A 6,985-nucleotide genomic window follows, 5' to 3' on the forward strand; every position below is an offset into this window, starting at 1 on the left:
ATGAAATCTGTTACACTGAAAAGAAATTAAATTAAAAAAATAAAAACAGAAACCCACCGTACTCAGGGAAAAACGTCCTCCCCCAAGCAACATCCACGAAGAGAGAAGCGTGGATGAGAGAGGAATCGGCCCACTTCCTGATGGGGGAGCGCCCAGGCTAAGGAGCCGGCCTCTCCCATGTCAGCGCCTTGAGTTGGAAATGGGCCAGCGTCAGTTTCCCCACAGTGTGTGTGAACGCTGGAAGCAAAGGCCTTCTGCCTCACTGTGAGAAAGAAGTCTGTGTGGAAGGCGGCCACCGTCCCCATACAACATGGCTCCAAGGAGAAAGATGCCTTCTCAAACCTCAGCCTAGCCTAAGCAGTGGGCCAAGGCCTTAACTCCAGGAAGCAAGCCCGATGCTGAGCCGCCTTTCCCAACCATTGCTCTTTCCTGGGGAGAGAAAGACTCGCCCCGTGTGTTGCTGCTGAAGTCTAAGGAAGGGCCCGGGTCGTGGTGTCTCAGGAACTCCAGGAAGGCGGCCCCCAAACTTGGCCTCAGAGCACCAGGCACGTGGCAGAGGCACTGGCACCTGCTGTCCCCCTGACCGCCAACCTAACAAACGGTGCACAGCCTCTGGACCTACGGCAGAACACAGACTCCCGCTCAGAGTGCACAAGACGACTTCTGAGAGCCACCCCACTCTCGCAGCGTTACCTTAGAAGAGAGCCCCCAGACCCTGCTGGGCCACCTTTCGGAGAGAGGTGTGTTGCGTACCTGTCTGGTGGCAAGGATGCGGTACCAAGGCCCTCCTTCAGGCAAACATCCTCCAGGCTCCGTGAGCACAGAGGCCTATTCGAGACGGTGATGGAAGCGCCTGGCAAGTGCAAACAGCTGACCTCATGGCAACGCGTCTGTGGCGCCCTTCATACCTGGTCCGGGGAAGGGAGAAACATTTTGGACCCTGGAGGCATAGAGGAAGGCACAATGGTGGGGAAGCCCCGTCAGCTCCCATTTCCCCTACAGCCACAAGCCTTCTCTCAGATGCAGGCCCTGGTTCCTATACATGGAGGGCCCAAGGCTTCACCCCGCAGAACCTGTCAGTGTATCCAACACCCCTCATCTGACAGCGTGTTTCAGGGAGACAGCCTTGTCACACTGGTGCCTGGAAGCTGATCGGGTGTGTGGCGACTTCAACTCTAAGAAAGACCATCTTGGCAAAAAACATCTTCCCTAGAACAACTTCCATGAAGAGCCAAGCCGGGATGTGGTACAGAAACACCCCGCATACTGATGGGGGAGAGCGGGGCCGAGCAGCCAGCTCTCTCCAGTCACCATTTTGTGTCGTGAGGGGGAAGCAAGTTTCCAAGAGTGTGTGTGAATGCCTGAGGTAAAACCTTCTGCCTCCCTGTTAGAAAGAAGTCTGTTTGAAAGGTGACCACCCTCCCCTCACAGCTCATGTCAAGGAGACTGGCGCCTTCTCAAAGGTCTGCCTAGAGGCCTAAGGAGAGTGCCATGCTCTCATCTCCCACAAACTAGCTTGAAGGTCAATGGCCTTTTGTGAACATGGCTCTTTTTACTGAGGAAAGAATCGCACCCATATGTGGTGGGGCAAGTCTAAGGAATGTGCCTTGACCTTAGGTCGGTGGAATCTCTGAGAAAGCTCTTCCTTAACTATGGCCTCAGAGCAGGTGGCCATGCTGCCTGGGGACCGGCTCCTGCTGTCTCCCAAACTCGATCTTAACCATGGGTCAAGGACTGCAAGACTGACTGTGGAACCCAGACCCCAGCTCTGAGTGTGCAAAGGATTTGACTCACCTGACTGATGCCAGACGTATTAGTGAGGAGCATGTGATGAAACCAGGCCACAGGCAACCCCCTCCACAGTGTTGCCAGAATACAGGACTCCAGCGGATCTCCCAAATCAACACCACCCTCTGAGTGTCCCCTGAGGCCAAACCTGTAGCCCGAACCTCACCCAGTAGCTAGCAGTCCACTCAGCCCTTGGGAGAGGATGCTGCACTGCCATCGATTTGACCCCTAACACCTTCAGAACTGACAACCCTAGGCCTAGACTTCTGCCTCCCTCACCTGGCCCTAGTCCTGGTGGTGAGTCTGAAGTGGGTAGTGGAGCCGTGGGCAAGAGCAAGGATGGTCTGAGCCAAGGGACATAGCAGGTCCCGTGATGTTGCTGGAGACCATGATGCTAGTAGAAACCCGAAGCTTCAGGAACCCTAAGAGCATCTGCCTAAGTCCAAGCCAGAAGGCAGACACTCACTTTACTGCTGGTCTGCCACCAACCCTCAAAACTTTCTCAGCCCCACCACTAGCCAGGTACCTTCCTGCCTCGGGGGTTGCCTCTCACCCTACCCTCAGCTTGGCTCTGGCCCTCTGAGGGCCTGAATGGCCAAGCAGAGAATCAAAGGGTTTTGGGACCCAGGACCAGTTCAGGGCAAAACCCCCAGGAACACAAAACCAAGGAAACCATGGGCAACAGACCCAGCGGAGCTGAGAGCATGGTTCTGGTGAAATCCTGAACTGCTATCCTGCAAGGGCCCTAGACCCTGAGACACCACCCTAGCCCTGAGCTTCATTCACCCTAAGGCTTACCCTCGACTCTGGCTGCAGGGCAGGGCTCTACACTCCCACTGGCTCAAACATCTCCCAGACTGTAACCCCAACCCTAGCCCTGGCTGTGGGTCTGATGGTGCCTAGTTCTGAGGACCCCGTGGAAAGGGCTCCCCTAATTCAGGCCACACTCACCGTCCTGGAGCCCAGAAGGAAACCGGGCCACTTGACAACGCCCAGGGTTTGTGGGCCCACAGGGTTCCAGCCATAAACCTGAACCCTGGCCACACTAGGTGCCACCCGCCTCCCACCTCCTACCCTACACCCCCACATTCCCAAGGCCACAGCTGAAGCCCGAGTCTCACCTTAATGTTTACCCTCTGCCCAGCCCTCACGGTAGGAACTCTGCAGGGCTACGCAACTGGCCCCCCTGGTGTTTATAGGAATGGCACACAAGCCCTTGGACTGGATATGGCCATGACCTGTCCAGAAGCCTACTTGTGAGCCAAAGGTGAATCTGGGACACCGTCTGGCAAGGCCAGGCCACTCTGGCAAACAAAGAAGAAACCTTCGGTGCATCAAGCACGGGGGTGTTTCTGCAGCCCAGGAGGCTAGCGAACACACCGCCGCTTCAGGAAGACTAAGAGGAACTTGCTGGGGCCCACTTGGAATCTCACCCTCACTCCAACTCTCCGTTCGGTCCTCGGGGCACTTCTTCACCCCACCTTTCAGATAGGTGCGTGACAGCTTCCAGCTTCTCAAGCCTAACCCTGGCGGTCAGCCTGACCGTGCCTGAGGAGGCATGAGGGGAGTACTGTGCTAGACACCTGGCTCGAAGATACAACATGGTAGGAAAACCCTCCGTCAGGCTAACAGCCTCAAGGCACACTGAGCAGAGAGGCCTTTCCAAAGGGGTGTGAGCAAATGCAAGGCAAGTGCCACAGGCTTACCTGGGAGAAACCAGTCTGGTGAGCACGCCACACCTGGTCCTGTGAAGAGAGAAGAATCTGATGTCTGGAAGCATTGAGGAAAGTGCAAGTCCCTCATCTCCCCAAAAGAACAATGGAGAGGATGGGCATCAACTAACATTTTCCCCTGAAGCTAGAAGCTGTCTCCCAGATGCAGGCGAGAGCATCGTTACTTACTTGGTAGGGCCCATACCCTCGACCCCGAGAAACCGGCTTGTGCAGGATGCACCTCTGCCCTGACATCCTGTTTCAGGGAGACAGTAGCGCTTTGACACGGATGCCTGGAAGCAGAATGAAAGTGCCGTGCTGGGCCCTGAACTCTAAGGAACAGCTCTTGGGGAAACCCGTCCTCCTCTGAACGTCTTCATCCATGGAGATAGACGCGTCGCAGTGTAAGGGAAATGTCCAGTGTACTTATGTGGGAGGGACAAGGCCGCGCGGCCGGCTTCCCTCAAGTCACCGTCTTGTTCCATGAAGGGAGAGGCAAATTCCAGAGTGTCTGAGGATGCACGAGGGAAAGGCCACTAGCCTCCCTGGGAGAACTAAGTCAGTGCGGACGCGACCACCCTCCCCTAACATGTTCGGTTTTTTTGCTTTTGTTTTTTTAGTTAAGAAAGAGTTTGACTTTTTTTTGCCAACTTGCATAAATTTTATATATTTTTGTTGTTGCTGTCTTATTGTTCTTTTTTTTTAAAGATTTATTTATTTATTTATTTGACAGAGATCAAAGTAGGCAGAGAGACAGGCAGAGGGGGGGAAGCAGGCTCCCCGCTGCGCAGAGAGCTCAATGGGGGGCTCAATCCCAGGACCCTGGAACCACGACTCGATCCGAAGGCAGAGGCCTTAACCCACTGAGCCACCCAGGCGCCCCATAGCATCCATTCTTGACAAAAACCCTCAACAAAGTAGGGAGAGAGAGAGCATACCTTAACATCACAAAAGCTACATATGCAGGACCCACAGCTAATATCATCCTCAAAGGGGAAAAACTGAGATGTTTTCCCCCAAGGTCAGGTACATGACGGGAATGTCCATTCTCAACAATTGTATCCAACATAACACTAAAGTCCTAACCTTGGCAATCAGACAAGAAAAAGAAATAAAAGGCATCCAAATCAGCCAGGAAGAAGTCAAACTTTCCCTACTTGTTGAAAACATGATGATAATGTATGTAGAAAACCCAAAAACTCCACCAAAAAATTGCTAAACTGGTAGAGGAGTTCAGCAAAGTCATGGGATATGAAGTCAACATACAGAAACCTGTTGCATTTCTTTTTTTTTTTTTTTTTAAGATTTTGTTTATTTATTTGTCAGAAAAAGAGAAAGAGCACGAGAAGGGAGAGTGGCAGGCAGAGCAGGCAGAGGGAGAAGCAGGCCCCCGCTGAGCAAGGGTCCCTATACGGCACTCAATCCCAGGACCCTGGGATCATGACCTGAGGCGAAGGCAGCAGCTTAACTGACTGAGCCACCCAGGCATCCCAATCTGTTGCGTTTCTGTACAATAGTGATGAAGCAGCAGAAAAAGAAGTTAAGAAATTGATCCCATTTACAATTGCACCAAAACCAGTAAGATACCTATGAATAAACCTAACCTAAAAGGTCAAAAGATTTGTAGTATGAAAACTATAGAACACTTACGAAAGAAACTGAAGAGGACACAAAATAATATAAAGACATTCCTATGCTCATGGATCGGAGAAACAAACATTCCAAAGCCATGACTCCCTGAGCAGGGGCGAGTGGGTTTCTTTTACTTAAGTGAGGATGAATACTCAGAAAGGCGAGTTTTGTCATCACATGTAGAGATGGGCATAAAATAGGGGATGGGGATTGAGGAGTGCACTTGTGATGAGAACAGGGTATTGTACAGAGTGCTGAAATCACTTTATTGTATGAAGCTAATATTACATTGTATAACTGGAATTTAAATAAAAGCTAGCTGGTATTTTTTAAAAAGTTTTCAAATTAAATAAAAAATAAATAAACAGAAAAGGGCATGGGAAGGGAAGAAAAGTTATACACTAGAAAAAGTTAATAAAACAAAATGGAAATGAACTAACAAAAATTATAAATGAACTAACAAAAATTATCTCCCAGTGCTGCTTCAAGAGTAAAGATTGACTTAAGGCACATTCTTGAGTTGTTTTTATAGGATTGAAGCTATGTACCACGAGGTTAATGAGGTTAAAAGAGTCACCAGGAAGACCCCCCACATGCTCCCTATTTCGGAGGAATATAAACCTTATATTGTAGAGGCAAATAGCAGGAAGGACTGGCAAGCCTAGACCAGTTTGAACTCAAACACCAGCACACCCCTGCACAGGGGTGTCTATAGTTACCTCTTGCTCATTATAATGTTAAATCTCTGCCAAGGAAGGAGCACAAACCTCATTGACATAATGTACAATGTATGAATAGGCATGTTTCTTTAAAATGGGTGTGTGAACTTATGCCCATCTCTACATGGGATGGCAAAACTCCCCTTTTGAGTGTTCATCCTAGCTTAAATAAAAGGAACCCACTCACCTCTGCTCAGGGAGTCATGGCTGTGAAAGTTATTCCCTGTCATCTCATTTGTTGCAAATAAAGTTTCCTTTGTGTGAGAAATCCACCCTGTAGAGTTTCTTCCTATAAGTTAAGTTACATTTGGAGTAATTCCCACAGTTGTTTTAACCAGTGTTAAAGTCACTGTTGGCAATGACAAAATTAGTCTGAGCATTATGTGCCTCCCAAAACCAAACAGATTTCAGCGGGAAAAAAAAAGCACATTTGTGTAGTTTAGGGCTTTGGTTAGGCCCATGTTGGGTACCCCTGAGAGTCTGCTACTATGACTGGACCTCATTCAACATTGCCCTGTTCCAGGTCCCTGGATACCCCAACCTGTGAGCCTGACACCAGCAAAAGCATACCCTCTCGACTGCCCCATGGGCAACCAAGGCCCCCAAGCCTATGGAGCTAAGGCCCTTCTCCAACTACTTGCATTACCTTAAGCTTGGAGGATGCCCACCCCTGAAACTCTCTTTGAGGAAGCCACTGAAATGGGTGAAAGTCAGTTCCAGTGTGTGCTTAGCATTTGTTTAAGTCCCAGGTTTTTGCATCAGTGAAGGTTCCCAGGTATCTCTTGGAAATACCACGGTCAGTACACTAGAATCAGCCTTGGCAGGTCTTCAAAATTCTCCAGCTCTGCCTTTAGAGGATATGCACATTTATGTGGACTAAAACCTGCAAATAAGCAGGTGCCATCTAGCCCCCAAAGCCCAATTCTATGAACCAGCTTTTCCAGACACTTGCCCTGTAACCAGGATTCTGCCCACATGGCTCATGCATGGGCAATAAATACTCCATTGGCCTGCTGAAGGTTGCTGGGAGGCCCTCCAAGCCTGTGGATCTTAGTTTGGTCCTAAACCAGCTTCCAGGCCACAGGAGGCTCATCACCCACAAATCTTCTTGAGTTGGCACCTTTCAAATGGTCA

General features: G+C 50.2%; 1 long non-coding RNA gene across 1 annotated transcript; it reads right to left on the reverse strand.

Annotated features, from left to right (window-relative positions):
* Window positions 1-469: 469 nt before the first annotated feature.
* LOC116577608 lies at window positions 470-3,551 on the reverse strand. Its single transcript, XR_004280548.1, has 3 exons — window positions 3,495-3,551; window positions 754-908; window positions 470-618 (listed from the first exon to the last, which is right to left on the reverse strand). It is a non-coding gene; the product is annotated as an uncharacterized LOC116577608 (long non-coding RNA).
* Window positions 3,552-6,985: the final 3,434 nt, after the last annotated feature.

The sequence above is a fragment of the Mustela erminea genome, chromosome 18 (genome assembly GCF_009829155.1).
Source record: "Mustela erminea isolate mMusErm1 chromosome 18, mMusErm1.Pri, whole genome shotgun sequence".
NCBI lineage: Eukaryota > Metazoa > Chordata > Mammalia > Carnivora > Mustelidae > Mustela > Mustela erminea.